Raw genomic sequence first — 22,424 nt, 5'->3', positions numbered from 1 at the left:
ACCGGCCAGAGCAAAAAAAGAAAAATAATCTTTTTTTAAAATTCAAAAACCAGGGCAGTTTACATTAAAAATAAATAAGTAAATAAATAAATAAAAAACATTTTTTTTAATGAAGGAAGTTTTTGTAACACTGGGTCCTCTTTTTTGCAGGGAAAAATCACCTGGGACTGAACATTAGCTTTTCTTTTTAGACAAGGCATACTTTCTTCAATTTGCCCCAGTCCTCAGTACTTCTTAGAGAGATTTCCACCAAATCCACTTCTAACATTTATTATCAGCCATCCATCTGTAAGCATTTAAGAGATTTCTGATTTAGTCTAAACTCTGATTTTAAACAATTAAAAGGAAAGTTGAGTCACTTATAGTGATGTATCTATGCCCTGGGTGTTACCCATCTTCAGGAGTGAGTTACTTTTAGAAATCAGGAGGGGGAAGGGTGGAGAAGCAGATGGGTGCTTCTCCTGTGTGCCCTGGATGGGAATCGAACCCAAGACTTCCCCACACCAGGGCGACACTATACCACTGAGCAAACCAGTCAGGGCCCTAAATTTTGCTTCTTAAAGAAGCAGATTCTCACCCCTTCCAAGACAAATTTAAATGTCCCTGTTTGTTGCTTTTATAAACTCTCTATTGACTCTTGCTAATTTTTATGAGCTTTTGTTTCCTCAATAAAATATATGCTTCTTCAAGATGAGGATTATGTATTGCTTTCTCATTGTATCCCTGGGGCTTAGCATATAACTGGATAAATTAGTGCTAAAACAGTGCATTTGGTTGAATACATAGATGAATGAATGAATGAATGAATGGGCAAAAGGAGTGCTGCAGAAACAAGAGCAAGCATTACAGCAGAATCCTTAGGTACATCATGTCACAGTGTCCTCTGATTTTAAGACCTCTGCAGTAGACAACCCATGAAAGCTCAGACTAAACCCTCTCTCTGCATCCCACCTCAGATATAATCAGCATGCCTTTCTGCTTTCTTCTCAGGATCTTCTCTGACTCAGCAGGTACCCATTCAGCCCACAGACAGGCATAGTCTGGTCTAGAAGAGCAGGAGAGGAAACACCCTCGGGGATCCTCAGCCAATGAGGTACAAAAGCCACTAAGTGGATGCCCCAGCCTTCTATCCTCAGGAGCAGCCTGAGCATGTCCCATCAAGTCAGCAGGATCGAGCCCCCGTTGCCTATAGCAATGCCCTGGATATTACATCCTCATGCTGGCTCCCACTCTTCTCACTCCTTTACGTCTGTTTCCTGGAATCATCACCCAAATAAACAGCCTGAGCTCAAGTCTTTGTCTTAGGCCTTACTTTTCATGGAAACCCAAAATTATTACAATGGATCTAATGTGAGAATTTCAACCTGAGAACGATGTGCAAGGACCTAACTGACCTAAGACATGACAGCCTCAGAGAAGAACAAATGTAAGTTATCATAGCACATGCAGTCCCCCACTAACAAAACAATGAGGGAAAGCACTGAATGCAGTCCCTAGGTCACAGCAAGCGCCTGGCAAGTTGTGCCTGCCCTTTTTTCTAGTTCATTCCCATCCTTTCTGCATTGCTTCCTCCATAATCTGAGTGAAAACTCAAGAAAGACATCCTCCTCTAAGCTACTTTCACTATCTTCCATGTAAATGTTTCGGAAGGTTTTTTACTCTGAAAACGAAGTCTCTTGGTGACTATTTATGCACAGATCAAGAGAAGTGATCAGTAAAAGTTGTAACAGCTAATGTTTAGTGTAAAAAATACAAATTATACTTTAGTGTTGATATTTAGATCTTCCACTTTTACAGACAATAATAATTGATTAATATGATTGGTCGACTAAATGAATAAAATCAATAATCATATTACAAGTACTGAAGAGTAGTCTGTGCTATCAGTCATTTTTACTTATACAAAGTTTTAATTACTATGCCCATAGAGTTAAATGTAGATGTCGTTCCCAGGATAGTCACATGGAGTCCAAGCCGTATAAATCCAAATCTGCGAAATTAGTGTAGACATCGCCACTTCTCCAGATTACATTTTCATTTTCATATTTTACCCTAAGATGTGAGATATCTTAGGGTTTCAGGCACTGTGGATAACCAAATGAAGATATATGGGGGACAGAGTAACCTTAAATCAAATCATATAGGAATTCTACCTAAAAGCAAGATCTAACCTTATTCCCTGATGAACATGACTGCTCCTTTGAAATGTTAATGGTGTCATCCATAAAACAGGAAAAATAATATAATTTTACTGTCTCTTCAATACAGAATTAGAAAAGCCTTGGATTATTCAAGCATCCAAACTTAAAGTGAGCAAACATCACAGATCCTGCAAACATCTTGTGTCTTAGGAAAGAAATCACAGCCTGTGCACAACTCTGATAACACATTTGCAATTCTCAACTTTTTCAAACACCTTGTTTCTGCAAAGAGAAAAATCATTTCAAGTCTGGAAATTAGTGGTGAGTGAAGTAGGCAACATTTGAATTCTGCATGTGTCTAATCTTAACATTATATTTTAAGCAAATTAAACTGAAAACAGAAACTCTAAATATATTTTGGAGAGAATTTATCTACAGTGGTGGCAAACATGAACTACAGCCCTACCACTGACTCTAACAATACACTTAAAGTCCCCAATAAGCATACGATTAAATAATGATATTGGGCTTACTATGCACATGAAGCTTTAAAAAGAGCCCTATATTTTCATCAACATCAAAGTTATCACTGATAAATATACAGTCTGGGTTTGCTATGCAAACATAATGTCAAAGGCAGTAGGCTTGCTATGTATGGGGAAAACAGCTGTGTTAGACTTGCTCACTGGTTTACAAGTTACAAGCACTTTGCCTGATTAGTGTATGAGCATGTGGCAGCACCATGTGTGTATAGTCTATGTAAGGCTACAGTTGCTTGTCCTCAGAGCAGATGGCGGATTACAGATGCTGGATTGTGGGTTGCCTGGATTGAGGGGCCATTTTGCTCTTTGTTTGCCTGAGAAATAGTTTTCCCTACCTGTTTGTTCATCGGCCACTACAAGACTCTATTAAACAGGAATAGCCCAACACTTTCTGGCTCCACGGTTTCTCTACTGTCTGCCCAAATCCAGTGTGGACTTGCCTGGCCTTGGCCACCAGCATTACATCTTGCATAGTGGGCACGGCTTGGATAAGATCTGTATGGAGCCGCTGACACCCTTGAAGGGTAGGGTAGAGGAGCGGCTGTTCTCATGGCTGTCATTTTGGGGACAGTAAGCTGGGTGTTTTTTACAGCCCTGTGGGAAGAAATCGAGACCTCTGTGCAAGAGATAGTCTGAGTTCGAGACATCTAGAATGAGCTGCAGACTCAAGGCCAACAACAGCATGAGCTGAAAGAGTCACAGGAGAAAGAGTTGCAGATTCAAAAACTGCAGGTCAGGCTACAGGCTGAGAACCAGTGACGGCATGACCTGGAATTAGCACTGGAAAAGGAGGCCAATCACTCTCAAGAGCTGCAATGTGAGATGCAGGCTGAGCACCAACGGCACCTGGAACTGAAACAATGAGGAAGGAATTATGGGTTTGTGAGCTCCAGTTTGCTCTAGAAGCTGAACATTGGCAGTGACAGTTATTACAGAAACAACTGTGGATTCAAGAGCTCAAATCTCAGCTTCAGGCCAAGAGCCAGCAGCCACAGGAGCTAAAGTAGGTGATGAAGACGGAGCTGCATCCGTGCTGGCAGAGTGACTATGAGTCAGCAGTTGTACAGTGTGTCCGTAAAGTCATGGTGCACTTTTGTCCTGTCACAGGAAAGCAACAAAAGACGATAGAAATGTGAAATCTGCACCAAATAAAAGGAAAACCCTCCCAGTTTCTGTAGGATGATGTGGCAGCTTGTGCGCATGCGCAGATGACGTAACACCGTGTATAAGCGGAGCAGCCCACGGCCATGCCAGTCGAGATGTGGACGGTACAGAGGAAAGTTCAGTCTGTTTTGTGGCTCGCTAAATTCGAATCCATGACCAAAGTGCAATGTGAATATCGGCACATTTATAACGAAGCACCACCACATAGGAATAACATTACTCAGTGGGATAAGCAGTTGAAGGAAACTGGCAGTTTGGTGGAGAAACCCCATTCTGGTAGACCATCAGTCAGTGACGAGTCTGTAGAGGCTATATGGGATAGCTACCTAAGGAGCCCTAAAAAATCTGTGTGTGAGCCCATATCAAACTGCACTGAATAGGTATGAAACTGGGAGAGTTTTCCTTTTATCTGGTGCAGATTTCACATTTCTATCATCTTTTGTTCTTTCCTATGACCAGTCAAAAGTGCACCATGACTTTACGGATACACTGTAGTTGTTTCCGACTTCTCTGAGGAGGAGGCTCAGGCTGAAACTGCCATCCATAGACTCAGAGCTTGGCCGGTGGTTACCCAGAAGGTAAAAACCCAGCAGCCAAGAGCACCTCAGGGACAGGCACAACCCCCTCCACAGGTAGAGGAGCACTCTGTGGTCCTGCCCTACAACTAGGCAGAGCTGATGGAGTTGGGGTGCAATTCAAACAGAAACCCACTGAGCCCCTGGCAGCCTGTTTGCTGCGGTTGTGGGATATAGGGGTAGATGGCATCATGATCTCCAGGATAGAGATGGAGAAATTGACTACCATTACCACATACTCCTTCTTGAGGCAGCATCTTCAGAACTGCCATGATGACCCAGGAAACCATACCCTATAAGAATGAGTGATGGCTGCTATCTGTACAGTCTGGCAGAATGCTGGAGACTTGCTGGGGCAGTGAGTTGGTGGCAGACATATACGGAGCTGCCTCAGGTCCTTCAGGAACTAGGTATGAAGAATGCTGCTTTCAACCTGAGGTCCCGTGGGCCAGATGGGGAAGTGTTTATAGCAGAGATGAGAGACCTTATTCTCAGCAGCCCCCCATCAGAACTTTTTGGGTCACTAGTGGCTATCTGGGGCCCCTATGTGGGGCAGCCCATCAACACAATTACACAGATGGTAGCAAATATGGGGCACTGGGGACAGCATGGAATCATAACGCTGTGCGGGCTGCTGCCCATGCTCCGCCTGCCCTCCCCCCACACACAACTAACAAAAAAAAAATGAGCCTGTAAAGGTTACCCCAAAACAGATGTGGGTAGACTTGATTGTGGCCAGGGCAGATAGAGAGAAATTGGATGGAAGGTTAATAAAGTCCTGTTACAGTTTTGGCAACAGCTTGAGCCACAACAGAGGTTCTAGCTACTGAAAAAGCGAGGAAAGTGGGCGACACCGGCAGTTGTGAATAAAATGGCTGGTGTTCGGGTTTCACAGTTGCAGGATTACTTGATTGAGACAGATGAGGGTGAGGATGATCTCCAAGACCCATTATCCAGTTTGAATAAGGGGAAGGTTGAGGGACAGTCCAACAGGGATGGGCCAGGGGCTGAAGAGCCCATGTTAAATTGGCAATCCACTGATAGCCTTCTAATGTGCAGCAGGTATTGGCATTAGAATAGGTGTTTTTTTTGCAGCAGCAGCAGCAGCAGCTAAGAGAACTGTCAGGGCAGCACAGGCCTTGAATGTGTTTGACTCCACCAGACCCTGTGAGCTTGGACCTCTGAGGGGTTTAAATGTGGCAATGGACAGAGCACTATGTAAAGGCACTGAGGTCCGTTAATAAAGAGCTGTGTGGCTGGTTGCCTGTAATGGGCCTTTACCTTGGTGATTTGCACAGACAGCTGGGCTGTCTTGGACTGATCACTGAGTGGTGTAATGGACTCTTGGACTGCAACCAGAGGGTGCACCAGCTCCTTTGCTGGATGGACACACTTCTTATGGACAGTACTATAAGAGACCTTGATGGAGGAGGGTATGGCACCTGTGGAGGCCCTCCTACACTAGGAAGCTGCTCCCATCCAGTTGCAGAGACACACCAAGGACATTTTCTTCAGTGGACACAGCCCTGGACTACATAGGCTCTTCCACCTCCCGTAGGGTAGGGGAATAGAGCTGGGTCTCCAGTTAACTCCTTGGGCAGAGTGCTCAGGGAGACTTTGTGAAGGGTACCTTTGTAATTATTGTACTTACTGTATAACTTGTGCTGTTTCTGAAGTCTGTTTATGTAATCTACCTCACTTCTCGCACAGGAACTACTGTGGAAGATACCTGTTGTGTAGATTGTGAGGCAAGCAACCCTAAAGGAGTGGGTTGGGGGGAAAAGAGAAATGTTAGGCTTACTCACTGGTTTAACAGCTGCAAGCACTTTGCCTGATGAGTGTGTGAGCACATGGCAACACAATGTGTGTACAGTCTATGTAAGGCTATGGGTGCTTGTCTTCAGGGTGCAGATTGCGGATTGCCTGCCTGCCACTGTGAAGGGCCACTTTGCTGTTCATTTGCCTGAGAAGTGGTTTTCCCTTCCTGTTTGCTTGTCTGCCATTGCAAGACTATTAAACAGGAGTGGCCCAATGCTTTCCGGCTCTGCAGTTTCTCTACCATCTGCCCGAAACTAATGTGGACCTGCCTGGCTTCGGCCACTGGCGTTACACTATGCAAGCACAATGGCAAGACCAACTCCAGCTCTTCCATCCAACTATATTATTATCCTAAAACTATTTTCATAGACACTCTTGGCCCATTATCATTTATCATTTAATTTGCTAAATTTTATAAGTGAGTTAAAAATTATAATAACCATACTTAGCCAATGATAATACTTTGTGATAGTATTTTAGTACTTTATTTTCTATTATTATTACATAAGATTTTTTTAAGGAGCTCTTTGAGGGGGCAAGAGAGATGTTGAGGGGAATAAGGGGGAGGGGGAATGCATTCGGGGTGACCCTAGAATCTATGTAAACACAATTAATTAAATAAAAAAAATTTTTTTAAAAAGGAGCTCTTTGAATGTGTTCAGACGAGATCGGGCGCGTTCAGGGTGGTATGGCCGTAGACGCCTTGAATGTGTTCAGAACATTTGTTTTAATTAAAATATGGAAAGAATTCTATTGTCAAAATCAAAAATTTAATACCATCAGGCTTGATGTAGGATTCCAACCAACTTTGTCAAGTGTATATTCCTGTGAGTTAAATATATGCTCTAATCAATTCCAGAATGCATATTTTTGCACCTTCAGTATTGGTTTTCCTACTTCAGCGAGGACATAAAAGAAAATAAACTGAAGATTTTCATCTGTGTTGGGCACTCTGCCACCCCAACACTCAGGGATTAAACTTTGCTTCTGTCTCCCCATTTACAAATGGGGAGCCTAAGGTTCTGATTTAATAGCTTGCTCAAGATCACAGTGATAAAGGCAGAACGCAGACAAGAGAGGATGAAAATCACTTGCTAATACTTGCTACTGCTGATACTGAGAGTTAATTGGATGTCTCTCTGTCCCATCTCATAGGACTTCGAAGAGGAGAAGCTAAGATGCCCTGACTAGTGTGTACCACTCCTGTTAGAAGATGCTCTGGGAGTTTACTAGAAAAATTCCTTTGAAACCAGGAGCTAGAGGCTATTAAAACTAATGAGGAATAAGATCATTGCCCAAATGGGGAATAGCAAGATTGAGGGGTGAAGACAGACATGCCCGCAGAATTTGTACTACTCTATAACCATTAGCAGGAAAAGGTAGAACACCCATCTAAAAGCAGGAACAGAGGGTCTGTGTGTAGAGAACAGTAAAGTGGGAGTTCAGAGGTTATGTCTTGCCAGATGGTAGTTTAGCTCAAGCCTGTCAATGAGTTTCAGTCAATTGGAGGAGTAAAAAACCATCTTTTCACTAATTTTTTCAGTAATGTACATTAAGCACAAATCATAATGCAGAGGCTAAAGTGCACTCTGGGCTTGAAAAATAAGAACGAACTTATTTTTAAAAGCTGCTCCAAAAACCAAACTTTCATTATCAATCAAGGTCGCCTCTCTTCAAGGTCAAAAAGCACATGAAGGGTGTTGTGAGCAGTACCTGTGAGCATGAGCCAGAAGTCCTCTCAGTCAACGCACTTTTTTGGTTTCAAAATCAGTGTCCATGGAGAGAGAAAGAACCGCACCAGGAAAGGGATGCGTATGCCCTGTTTTGTGAGTCTCCCCAGTTGACAGAAATTAATTATCTGGAAAAACAGTACTGTCCTTAAGTGGCCCAAGGACAGGATTAAATGACACAAAGATTTCTTCCTGGGATGCAGGGGTAGGGGGAGATATGGATAAGCTACAAAGCCTTTATTCCTCAAGGCTAAAATACTAACAGCCAAAAGGAACAAAACATAGGCACACAGCCATCGAAAGGACAAGCACCGGGGCGCTAGGGTTATGACGAACAAGCTGTCTCTTAGCGGTTAATACTCCTCAGCCTCTTCGGCCTGCCAGCCTGTTTTCACCCAGGAGTTTTATTTTAGCTCTGTATTAATTATACATTACAGTCACACAGAGACATGGGCACCCTCACATACCGCCATGGTTCTGCACTATGTGGCTTCGCCCTGGAACTTATTCAGGTCACCTCAGCCCCTGCAGATACGATGCTGTTTACCTTCTAGCGCCTCACACATAGTTTTCTCTGGAGATGACTGCCCGGAAACGAGCTTCCTCCATAGTGGGAACTCTGCCAAGGTTTTGCAGAAGGAACAGATTACGTACATCGATGCTATGCAGTGACCAAAAAAAATGTGCACATGGTGACGAAATTAAAATTTCCTGACAACACATCTTCGGCAAGCGTGGCCTGTTGTGCTTGGAGGCCTTACCGTACGTGTGGCAATGCCTGGCAAGGCGACCCCGTCCAGAGTGTGGTTTATAGGTTTCAGGAGAAATGGATGTTGAAGGCTTTTCCTGTGTGGCAGCAGGTTGGGTGACTGCAAGGTGGGCTGGGGAACAAAGACTCAGCAGAAATATCTCTGCACTTCCCCCAAGCCCAGCTGCTCGCCCTTGACATCTTGAAACTGGCACTGCAGTGAGCTCTCAGCCTCTGAGAGCAGGGCATGAATGTAGGGCCAGAGCATCTATTTATTAAGCTTGGCCACTAAATCAATCTTTCCCTATGGCCGGCTCTGAAGTGGAGCTAATGAGCAAGAAGCGGGAGCTGAGTGGGGACATATTTAGCCTGGGGCTGCACCTCGAGGCCCCATTCCCTGGCAAAAGAACCAGGACATCTCCCTCCTGACATCAAAAGGGCATGACAGGGACCTGCTGGCAGAGGATCTAGGCATCTTTTATTTCCCACACCCACCCTCTATTACTGAAAACCTGGCAATATTTTGCTCCAACACAATGCTTGCCTTCCAGGACTACAGCCTTCTCACTAGAGTTGTACTTCTTCATTTGTAAATCAGTTGAATATTTATTGTATTGATTGTGCCCCCTCACGTCTGAGCACAGTGCACCCCTCACGTCTGAGCACTGTGCCCCCCTCACATATGAGCACAGCACACCCCTCATGTCTGAGCACTGTGCCCCCCTCACGTCTGAGCACAGTGCACCCTCACGTCTGAGCACAGTGCACCCTCACGTCTGAGCACAGTGCACCCTCACGTCTGAGCACAGTGCACCCCTCACGTCTGAGCACTGTGCCCCCTTCACGTCTGAGCACAGTGCACCCCTCATGTCTGAGCACTGTGTCCCCCTCACATATGAGCACAGTGCACCCCTCATGTCTGAGCACAGTGCACCCCTCACGTCTGAGCACAGTGCCCCCCCTCACGTCTGAGCACAGTGCACCCCTCACGTCTGAACACAGTGCACCCTCACGTCTGAGCACAGTGCCCCCCCTCACGTCTGAGCACAGTGCCCCCCTCACGTCTGACCAATGTGTCCCCCTCACATATGAGCACAGTGCACCCTCATGTCTGAGCACAGTGCACCCCTCACGTCTGAACACTGTGCCCCCCTCACGTCTGAGCACAGTGCACCCCTCACGTCTGAACACTGTGCCCCCCTCACGTCTGAGCACAGTGCACCCCTCATGTCTGAACACTGTGCCCCCCTCACGTCTGAGCACAGTGCCCCCCTCACGTCTGAGCACAGTGCCCCCCTCACGTCTGAACACTGTGCCCCCTCACGTCTGAGCACAGCGCACCCCTCATGTCTGAGCACTGTGCCCCCCTCACGTCTGACCAATGTGCCCCTCTCACGTCTGAGCACAGTGCACCCTCACGTCTGAGCACAGCGCACCCCTCACGTCTGACCAATGTGTCCCCCTCACGTCTGAGCACAGTGCACCCCTCACGTCTGAGCACTGTGCCCCCCTCACGTCTGAACACAGTGCACCCTCACGTCTGAGCACTGTGCCCCCCTTCACGTCTGAGCACTGTGCCCCCCTCACGTCTGAACACAGTGCACCCTCACGTCTGAGCACTGTGCCCCCCTCACGTCTGAGCACTGTGCCCCCCTCACGTCTGAGCACTGTGCCCCCCCTCACGTCTGAGCACAGTGCACCCTCACGTCTGAGCACTGTGCCCCCCTCACGTCTGAGAACTGAGCCATGGGCTGAAGATATGGCAATGAGCACAGCATAATCCCTTTCTTCCCATGCAGTGGAAGTAATGGACAAGAACACAAATGAATACACATACATTTTCAGATTGTGACACTGCTGTGATAGGGGCTGTGGCATGGCTGAATCACAGCCCCAGACAGGGTGGTCAGGGCAAGCTTCTTCTCAGGAAGTGTCATTTCCGCTTTGCCAAGCCCCAGGACAGAGACACACACTATTTAAAACAACACTGAGGAAGAGAGATGTCCAGAGACATCTCCCTTTGATTTACCTCCCCCAGAACTTAAGAAGAGGTATTTATTATTAGGGATCAGAGCTGTGAAATGGATTCAAGCTGTTTGGTCACTGAAATCCCAAGAAAACCACATGAAATAATGTGAAGAAATGGACACAAGTACAAATGCCCAGTGGCCCAATGGCTGTGTAACTTTGAGCGTGTTATGTAATTTCTACATGCCTCAGTTTTCTCATTGGGTAGAGTGTATTGCTATAGGGATTAAATTACAGAGTATGCAAGAATTCCCTGGAAGCCCTGGCCGGTGGCTCAGCGGATAGAGTGTCAGCCTGGCGTATAAATATCCTGAGTTTGATTCCGAGTCAGGGCACACAGGAGAAGCAACCATCTGCTTCTTCCTGATTCCTTCTCCCCCTTCTTTCCCTCTTCCCTCCAGCAGCAGGTAACTCAATTGGTTCAAGTGTGGCCTTGGGTGCTGAGGACAGCTCTACTGGAGCACGTGGTATTTGAGCATCAGCCCCAGTGGGGTTGCCAGGTGGATCCCAGTCAGGGCACATATGGAAGTCTGCGTCACTGTCTCCCCTACTCTCAAAAAAATAAATAAATAAATAAATAAAATAAAAAATTTTCTAGCATAATTCCTTTTTTTATATTATTTTTATTAATTTTAATGCAGTGACATTGATAAATCAGGGTACATATGTTAAAAGAAAACATCTCCAGATTATTTTGACATTTGATTATGCTGCATACCCCTCATCCAAGTCAAATTGTATTCCGTCACCTTCTATCTGGTTTTCTTTTTGCCCCTCCCCTCCACCAACCCCTCTCTCTCCTTCCTCGCCCCCTCCCCACCTCCCACCCCACCCCCTGTTACCATCACATTCTTGTCCATGTTTCTGAGTCTCATTTTTATGTCCCATCTATGTATGGGTTCATATAGTTCTTAGTTTTTTCTGATTTACTTATTTCACTCAGTATAATGTTATCAAGGTCCATCCATGTGATTGTAAATGATCCGATGTCATCATTTCTTATGGCTGAGTAGTATTCCATAGTATATATGTACCAAAGCTTTTTAATCCACTCGTCCTCTGACAGACACTTGGGCTGTTTCCAGATCTTCGCTATTGTGAACAATGCTGCCATGAACATGGGGGTGCATTTCTCCTTTTGGAACAGTTCTATGGTGTTCTTGGGGTATATTCCTAAATGTGGGATAGCTGGGTCAAAAGGCAGTTCGATTTTCAATTTTTTTGAGGAATCTCCATACTGTTTTCCACAGTGGCTGCACCAGTCTGCATTCCCACCAGCAGTGCAGGAGGATTCCCTTTTCCCCACATCCTCGCCAGCACTTATTCTGTGTTGTTTTGTTGATGAGCGCCATTCTGACTGGTGTGAGGTGATATCTCATTGTGGTTTTAATTTGCATTTCTCTAATGAGTGATGTTGAGCGTTTTTTCATATACCTATTGGTCATCTGTATATCCTCTTTGGAGAAGTGTCTATTCATTTCTTTTGCCCATTTTTTTATTGGATTGTTTGTCTTTCTGGTGTTGAGATTTACAAGTTCCTTATAAATTTTGGTTATTAACCCCTTATCAGACATACGGTCAAATATGTTCTCCCATTGTGTAGTTTGTCTTTTTATTCTGTTCTTATTGCCTTTGGCTGTGCAAAAGCTTTTTAGTTTCATAGAGTCCCATTTGCTTATGGTTTCACGGCTTACATTTAAGTCTTTTATCCATTTTGAGTTTATTTTTGTGAATGGTGTAAGTTGGTGGTCTAGTTTCATTTTTATGCAGGTAGCTGTCCAATTTTCCCAACACCATTTATTAAAGAGGCTCTCTTTACTCCATTGTATGCCCTTACCTCCTTTGTCAAATATCAGTTGTCCATAGAGCTGTGGGTTTATTTCTGGGTTCTTTGTTCTGTTCCATTGATCTATATGCCTGTTCTTATGCCAGTACCAGGCTGTTTTGAGTACAATGGCCTTGTAGTATAACTTGATATCCGGAAGAGTGATACCTCCCCCTTTATTCTTCTTTTTTAAGATTGCTGAGGCTATTTGTGTTCTCTTTTGGTTCCATTTAAATTTTTGGAATATGTTATCTATATCTTTAAAGTATGTTATTGATATTTTAATTGGTATTGCATTGAATTTATAAATTGTTTTGAGTAATATAGACATTTTAATGATGTTTATTCTTCCTAACCATGAGCACGGTATATGCTTCCACTTGTTTGTATCTACCTTGATTTCTTTTATCAATGTTTTATAATTTTCCGAGTACAAGTCTTTAGTCTCCTTGGTTAAATTTACTCCTAGGTACTTTATTTTTTTGGTTATAATAGAGAAGGAGATTGTTTCTTTAATTTCTCTTTCTGACTGTTCATTGCTTGTGTATAAAAATGCCTCTGATTTGTGAGTATTAATTTTATATCCTGCCATTTTGCTGAATTTATTTACCAGGTTCAGTAGTTTTTTGACTGATACTTTAGGGTTTTCTATATATAATATCATATCATCTGCAAATAACGATAGTTTTACTTCTTTTTTTCAAACTTGAATGCCTTTTATTTCTTTTTCTTGTCTGATTGCTGTGGCTAGGACTTCCAGAACTATGTTGAATAAGAATGGTGAAAAGGGGCACCCCTGCCTTGTTCCTGATCTTAAGGGCATTGCTTTTAATTTTTGCCCATTGAGTATGATGTTGGCTGTGGGTTTGTCATAGATAGCTTTTTTCATGTTGAGGTATGTTCCCTGTATTCCCACTTTGTTGAGAGTTTTGGTCATGAATGGGCGCTGGATTTTATCAAATGTTTTCTCTGCATCTATTAAAATTATAATGTGGTTGTCCTCCTTCCTGATGTTTATGTGATGAATTACATTGATTGATTTGCAAATATTGTACCAGCCTTGCCTCCCCAGAATATATCCCACTTGATCATGGTGTATGATTTTTCCATATATTGTTGGGTCCAGTTTGCTAATATTTTGTTGAGGATTTTAGCATCTATATTCATCAGGGATACTGGCCTATAATTTTCTTTCTTTGTGTTGTCTTTGCCTGGTTTTGGAATCAGAATTATGCTTGCCTCATAAAATGAGCTTGGAAATCTTCCTTCCTCTTGAATTTTTTGAAATAGCTTGAGAAAGATAGTTCTTCTTAGAATATTTGGTAGAATTCACTTATGAAGCTATCTGGCCCAGGACTTTTCTTTATTGGGAGTTTTTTGATAACTGTTTTGATCTCATTTGGTGTAATTGGTCTGTTTAAGTTTTCTGATTCTTCCAGATTGATTTTTGGAAGATTGTATGTTTCAAGGAATTTGTCCATTTCATCTAGGTTGTCTAGTTTTTTGGCATATAGTTCTTCATAGTATTTTCTTACAATCCTTTGTATTTCTGTTGTGTCAGTTATTATTTCCTCACTCTCATTTCTGATTTTATTTATTTGAGTCCTCTCTCTTTTTTTCTTGGTGAGTCTAGTTAAAGGTTCATCAATCTTGTTTATCTTTTCAATGAACCAGCTCCTAGTTTCATTGATCCTCTGTATTGTTTCTTTAGCCTCTATGTCATTTATTTCTGCTCTGATCTTTATTATTTCCTTCCTGCTACTACATTTGGGCTTTACTTGCTGTTCTTTTTCTAGTTCTTTTAGATGCTGGATTAAGTTGTTTATTTGAGCTTTTTCTAGCTTCTTAAAGTGTGCCTGTAGTGCTATGAACTTCCCTCTCAGTACTGCTTTTGCTGTGTCTCATAAATTTTGAGTTGTTATATGCTAATTATCATTCGTTTCTAGAAATTTTTTATTTCTTCTTTGATCTCATTCTTAATCCATTAATTATTTAACAACCTGCTATTTAGTTTCCATGTGTTTGAGAATTTTTGAGTTTTTCTGTTGTGGTTGACTTCTAGTTTCATGCCATTGTGATCAGAGAAAGTGCTTGATATGATTTCAATCTTCTTAAATTTGTGATACCACTTTTGTGCCATAACTTGTGGTCTATCCTAGAGAATGTACCATGAGCACTTGAAAAGAATGTATATTCTGCCTGACCTGTGGTGGCGCAGTGGGTAAAGCATCGACCTGGAATGCTGAGGTCGCTGGTTCGAAACCACTGGCTTGCCTGGTCAAGGCACATGTGGGAGTTGATGCTTTCTGCTCCTCTCCCTTTCTCTCTCTCTGCCTCTCTCTCTCCCTGTGTACCTTCTATCTAAAATGAATAAATAAAATCTAAAGAAAAAAAAATTTAAAAAAAAAAAAGAAAAGAATGTATATTCTGCTGCTTTAGGGTGAAAGGTTTGAAGATATCTATTAAATTGAGTTGATCTAGTGTGTCCTTTAAGTCTGCTGTTTCTTTGTTAATTTTCTTTCTTGACAATCTATCTAGTGATGTTAGTGGGGTATTGAAATCCCTACTATTATAATATTGATGTTGATCTCGCCCTTTATATCCATCAAAATCTGCTTTATATATTTGGGTGCTCCTATATTAGGTGAGTAAATATTTATAATAGTTATATCTTCCTGTTGGATTGCTCCCTTTATCATTATGTAGTGGCCTTCTTTATCTCTTACTATAGCCTTTATTTTAAAGTCCATTTTGTCTGATATAAGTATTGCTACCCCAGTTTTTTTTTTTTTATTTCCATTTACATGAAATGTTTTTTTCCATCCTTTTACCTTCCGTCTATGTGCATTTTTTGTTTTCAGGTGTGTCTCTTTTAGACAGCATATGTACGGGTCCTGTTTTCTTATCCATGCAGCTACCCTATGTCTTTTGATTGAATCATTTCATCCACTTACATTTAAGGTTATTATTAATATGTAGTTGTTTATTGCCATTTTATTCTTTAAAGCTGTATTACTCTTTTGCTATATTCTTTCCCACTTTGATCTGTTTATACCATGCCCCTTAACATTTCCTGTAGCATTGGTTTGGTTGTAATGAATTCCTTGAGGTTCTTGTGTTTTGTTTTTTTTTGTCTGGGAAGCTTTTCATTTCTCCCTCAATTTTAAACGATATCCTTGCTGAATAAAGTAGTCTTGGTTGTAGGTTCTTGTTCTGCATTACTTTGAATATTTCTTGCCATTTCTTTCTGGCCTCAAGTGTTTCCATTGAGAAGTCTGATGTCATCCTTATGGGGGCTCCTTTATAGGTGATAGTCATTTTTTCTCTAGCAGAATTTAATATTTTCTGTTTATCACTTAGCTTTGATATTTTAATTATGATGTGTCTTGGTGTAGGTTTCTTAGGGTATCTCTTTAATGGAGTTCTCTGTGCTTCTTGAACTTGTGAGAGTTTCTCCTGCATCAATTTAGGGAAGTTTTCAGCTATGATATGATTGAACATCCCTTGTTCTTTCTCTTCTTCTTCAGGAACCCCTATGATGCAGGTGTTATTTCTCTTTATGTTGTCATAGAACTCTCTAAGAGTTTCCTCAGATTTTTTGAGTCTCTTTTCTTTTTTCTTCCCTGCTTTCATGCCTTCATTCCACTTGTCCTCCCACTCGCTGATTCGATCCTCAGCTGTATCCATCCTGTTTTTAATTCCTTCCATTGTGGTCTTCATTTCTGATATTGTATTTGTCATCTCCAACTGATTCTTCTTTAATATTTCAATATCCTTTTTTATACTTGCTATTTCTTTATTTAGGTGTTCGTGATGACCATCCATTGTTGTTCTAAGATCCCTAGGCATCCTTACAATCATTATTTTAAACTCTGCATCTGGAAGTTTGATTATTTCCATATCACTCAGTTCATCTCCTGAAGGTTTCTCTTGTGGTTTCATTTGGATTGCACTTTATGTCTTCTCATTGTGCCTACCCAGGGTGTTTTCTTTGTAGAGCTGGTTGAGTCTAGGCTTGGTGTTGTCTGCCTCCAGTTTTCAATTATGTTATTTCTAGGTTCTTGGGTTGGCATCAGCTATTATTTGTAATCCACTTTTGGATTTGGGCCACTTTGATGTCTTGATTTGTTTGTTTTCTTAACAGGTGATTGTCTTGTTTGCTAATCTCAGCAGGGGGCTTATTTGAAAAGGAATGCAGTGGGTGTAACCTGAGACTCTGAAGTCCTCTTCTGCCAGTTAATATCTTTGGGGGTGGGTTGTGTTCTCAGCTTCAGTTGGGGGAGGTGTATCTCTGATCTCCATGAAGACCTGAGTTACTGCCCCTCCTCCCCACTTCTTGTTTTCAGCTGTTTCTTGTTGCATTGATTAGAGCTGGAGAGATGTCTGGAGATCTGTGACCTGGAAGCACTTTGACTTTTTTTGTGTGAAAAGATCAACCCCTCCTCCAGCTATGGCCACTTCCAGCCCTGGATCAGTCAGCTTTTCAGGTCACCCCCTGCATTCCTATGTCCCTCACCGTCTGTCTCTCTCTCTCTCCCCTTTCTTTTTGGAAGACAAGCCCACCCTTTCAACACACCTCATTCTCTGGTCGCCAGGCAACTGGCTGTGAGCAGTATTTACTGCTCTTTTCCTTTGAGTTAGATCCCTTCTGGGCTCTCAGCCTCACCACCATCACCCCCGTTCCTGTAAGCAGGGGATATTTAGGCGCTCCCTACCAGGTTTGTTGTGGCTTCTTCTTTGCTCCTTTGTTTTTGAGAGCTGTTCTTGTAGTCCAGATTTGGTTTTTCACACTGATTGTTCATAAATTAGTTTGTAATCCAGTTTGGTGGTGTGAGCTAGGAGTCGTGTGTCTGCCTACTCTGCTGTCATCTTCAGGTCTGTATGTCTCTAGCATAACTCTTGTCTTACAGGAGGTGCTCAAAGAGTGTTTATCAGAGTCAACCATTGTGTGTGTGCAAGGTGTGATGTTAAGTCCTCTGCAAACTTTTAAAAACTTAACTCCTCCAATAAAGTGGATACTATTACTATCATCACTTTCAAGATGAGGAAGCAGAAGCCAAAGAGTGCCTAAACAGATTGCTCCATATCTAAAGCTGGTAAGTGAGAAAGCTGGTACTCAACCCTGGTTTGACTGTAGAGCCAAGCAATGAGCTCTCTTCCCTAGCATAATATACACACAGAGAGAGCTTCCAATCCCAAATCAAATTCTACCTCATAGGTGGCATCAGAAGCTATCAACCTGAATATTCTACTGCCATTTTGTCTTTCTCTGAGACATTCTGTTTTGACCTTTTTCTGGTTTCTTCTCAACTAACAGCACAGAGCTCAAAGGTCTTGTTTAACTCTATTTATTAAAAGAACAGGCTGGAGTGAGCATAGCTGAGGTGAGATTCCTATTGCTTTGTATGATTTATCACACACACACACACACACACACATGTCACAGATTTGGTCGAGTGATAGAAGTGGCCCTTGAGCAGTCTACTATTTTGCCACTTATCCCCAAAGAAAAGCTGTCTCCCATAAACATGATGAAAACTTTGTCTGACAAACTGGCAAAGTGCAAAACAACAAAAGTTCAATGAGACTATCTATGAAAAAATTATTTGCTCTTTTCTATATTCCATTTAAAATACACAAGGAATTAGTCACATATGCATTAACAAAAAGGGAGTATATACCAAGAATTAGTTATTTTAATAATAATAACAATTATAATGTCTCTATAAACATTGTAGGAATACAAAAAATTATATGAAAAAAGTGTCTTGAAAAGCATAAGGTTTTATCATTCATTTGGTCCACAGAAATTCCTACATGTTATATTCCTGGCACTGTTCTAAACATGGGGGATATAGTAGAAAACTACACAAATAAGAATACATACCATCAAAATAATGATAATAATAAATGCCTACAATCCTGGAACTTTATTTCTTCAAATACCTGAATATTATACAAATATTCATTTTTGGTTCCTTGCCTTTGAATTTGACTTCTATTTAAATGTGAATATCTGACAGTATGCTCCTTTGTTGGTTACCTGTCAAGTAAACCCCACCCAGTCACTAGTTTCCTAGGGGAAAGAAAAAGGAGCATATAATGTGAAGGCAGGAGGAGTTTTTGCCAGGTGAGGTGGGGGGAGGGAGGAGGAGAATTGTGTCTCATAATTTTGCCTACCAAAAACACTGGTAACACAAAAGTAATTTCACTGTTTTTCTAAGTAAACCACTGACTACTGCTTTCAAACAAGAAAAAAAAACCAACTCACACAACATATTTCAAATTCAGAAACAATGTGAATGGTCTGAATTACTATTCCTTTCATTAACATGAATAATCAAGAGGAGAGTTTACTGTGTGTTCAATCAAAGCCAGCCCCAAGTGAGTCCTAAAATATAGCAATTACATGGTTTCCTCCCCCTCCTGCCCTGTATAATGGATCCTGAAGGGGAAGAGTGTTCAAACAGGCTGCAGCATTATTCTCAGTGTGTGGGTAAATCCATAAAAAGTGTAGCATTTTAAAATAGGTAGGAGAGAGGAGCATGGGTATGTCCTTCTCTGAAACACCAAGAATAGTCTCTTTTTGGAGGAAAGAAGATGAAGCCAGAGTGACAAGATGAGATCTGATTGGTTGGTTACTCTTTCTTCTCAAAAGAAAATTCCAGGGGATTGAGACCGTATACTAATCCAAAACATTAGCCAAAAGAAGAGAAGTGTGAGAAAGAGAGAGGGGGAGGGGAGAAGAGGCAGGCTCTGGGGATTGTCAGATCTCTGGGATAAGGAATGGCACCATTATGCTTGCATTTTCAGAAGTGGCCCTCCTCTTATCCTCGTTTCAAAAGAAGCCCCCTCTATTCACCTTCTCATTAAAACAGCCTCTCCAGGAAAAAATGCTGAGACCACACAAAGCAGGACATTCATCACTAGGGCAACCCGTACACTCAATGAAGGCTGGCAAGCACAAAGGGCTCGCTTAAGGCTTGTGAGGGAAGCTGGTTCTCTTTGCCTCAGATTGTATTTCAAATTTAACATTGAACTCCGGTAGGAAACATATTCTTTTTTCTTTTTGTACTGAGAATATTTATAAAGAATGAAATCATCCTTTCAATCTAATTTTTCTTTTTAAAGCCGGTAACTTCTTGGGTAGTATTAAGGACCAACTTTTTATTTACTAAGACACTACCACTGGCTACATTCCATCCCACTTTATACCATCCTATTTATTCCATCGAAATTCAATGTGCCTAATTGTCTCACTGCATGGCTTCCATACTAAATCTGCGAGGGGCATTCAAATAGACTTTTTCTCAGCTTTGCCCCTACCTGCCCTTTCCCTGCCCTCCCCACCACTGCCACAAGTGTCTCCACCCATCCATCCTGCCAAAGAAAGACCCCCCACACACACACACACACATACACACACAACTTCCTCAAGACCAGCAGAAGCCTACTCAGCTATAGCTCAAATATAATGTGTGAAACAGCACCAGAATCTGGCTATAGCACTATTCACACATATAATGGAATTTAATGCAAGTCATTTTTGTCTTATATATTCTCTTTAAAGGCTTTGGGATATTAAAGCTACAAAAGAAATCTTCATTCTTTGGAGGCAAGGGACAGACTGTCTTCCAGTAAAGCCATCATAAACTAATTTCCAGTTAGTGTGTGTACCTGATCAACCCTGCCTTATTCCTGGGCATTGATATATATCTCTTTCTTTTCCTGGAAATGAAATAAAACTACTATATTTGGCCAGAAAAATAATGCTGTATCTCAGCTTTATTTTAATTTGCTATTGACACAGCTTTTTTCTCTGTCACTTTTCCCCCAAGAAATAGTCTTTAGCATATAAGAATATAAAGCAGAAGTTCCACTGTGGACACCTGGGGCAATTTTCTCAGATATAGGACAGACTTCAGCTAGAGTGTGAAATTGGATTCTTTTGGTCTTTTTGATGTGCTCTGAGGAGTGGGTGAATTGGTTTTGTACTCCCATTTCATAAACTATTCTTTCAATTTGTTTTAAATCCATACAAAGGAGATAAAACAAATTTGAAAAGAAATTCAGCTGAAATTCTAGTTAACTCTTGTAAATTTACCATCAAAGAATTAAAGAGATTAGGAAAATAACCAGATAGAATATATTTATATGTATGTGTCCGTGTGTGTGTGTGTGTATGTGTGTGTAATATATATGTATATGTATATGTATATATTAACTCCTGAGTCAGGTGCCAGGATTCCAAGATGAATAAAATTCTGCTCTTGTGAGGTTCACTATACAGGACAGACTATCCATCTGGAAAGAGAAGGTAAGCATCTCAGACCTGTTTGAACTCCTCATTAAGTTTCAAAACTCCAAAAGGGATTCTGAGATCAAACTGCTTGTAAACAGCTCTTCTTAGGAAATGAGGAAGTAGACAGAGAATGGAAACAATGTTTTCAGGATGTTTGACCATGAAAAAGACAGACATAGTATAATTGTCAGAGGAAGCTTTGGGGTCAAAAAGTGTTTGTGTGTGTGTGTGTGTGTGTGTGTGTGTGTGTGTGTGTGTGTGTACGTGTGTGTGTGTTTGTTAAGATAATTTTTAAACTTGAGCATGTTTAAAACTAAGGGGGAGGGACCTGAAGATGGCAGCGGAGTAGGCAGATGCACAGACTCCCAGCTCACACCACCGAACTGGATTATAAACTAATTTATGAACAATTAGCATGAAAAACCAAATCTGGACTACAAGAACAGCTTTCAAAAATCAAGGAGCAAAGAAGAAGCCACAACAAACCTGGTAGAGAGCGCCTGAATCTCCCCTGCTTACAGGAATGGGGGGGGGGTGTGAGGCTGGGCTCTCAATTCTAAGGAGGAGAGCAGTAAGTACTGCTCACAGCCACTTACCTGGCGACCAGGGAACGAGGTGTGTTGAAAGGGCCCGCTTATCTTCCAAAAAGAGGAGAAAGAGAGAGACAGATGGTGAGGGGGAGAGGAATATAGGTGATGACATAAAAAGCTGACTCATTCAGTGCTGGAAGCAGCCATAACTGGGGGAGGGGCTGATCCTTCCACAAAGTAAAATACAAAAGTACTTCCAGGTCACAGAGATACAGACATCTCTCCAGCTCCAATCAGCACAACAAGACACAGCTGAAAACAAGAAGTGGGGAAGAGGGGCAGTAACTCAGATCTCCTTAGAGATCTGAGATACACCTCCACCTACTGAAGCTGAGAAAGCAACCCACCCCCAGAGAGATTAACTGGCAGAAGAAGATTTCAGAGCCTCAGGTCACACCCACCGCATTCCTGGATACAGTTTCAAAAAAGCCCCCTGCTGAGATCAGCAAATGAGATAATCACCTGTTAAGAAAACAAACAAATCAAGACTTCAAAGCGGCCCAAATCCTAAAGTGGATTACAAATAATAGCTGATGCCAACCCAAGAAGACTTAGAAACAACACAAGTAAAAACTAGAGGCAGACAACACCAAGCCTAGACTCAACCAGCTCTACAAAGAAAACACCCTGGGTAGGCACAATGAGAAGACATAAAGTGCAATCCAAATGAAACCACAAGAGAAACCTTCAGGAGATGAACTGAGTGATATGGAAGTAATCAAACTTCCAGATGCAGAGTTTAAAATAATGATTGTAAGGATGCCTAGGGATCTTAGAACAACAATGGATGGTCATCACAAACACCTAAATAAAGAAATAGCAAGTATAAAAAAGGATATTGAAATATTAAAAAAGAATCAGTTGGAGATGACAAATACAATATCAGAAATGAAGACCACAATGGAAGGAATTAAAAACAGGATGGATACAGCTGAGGATCGAATCAGCGAGTGGGAGGACA

The sequence above is a fragment of the Saccopteryx leptura genome, chromosome 4 (genome assembly GCF_036850995.1).
Source record: "Saccopteryx leptura isolate mSacLep1 chromosome 4, mSacLep1_pri_phased_curated, whole genome shotgun sequence".
In the NCBI taxonomy this organism is placed as follows: Eukaryota; Metazoa; Chordata; class Mammalia; order Chiroptera; family Emballonuridae; genus Saccopteryx; species Saccopteryx leptura.
The sequence above is the reverse complement of the archived record's forward strand: the minus strand, read 5'-3'. Positions refer to the sequence as shown.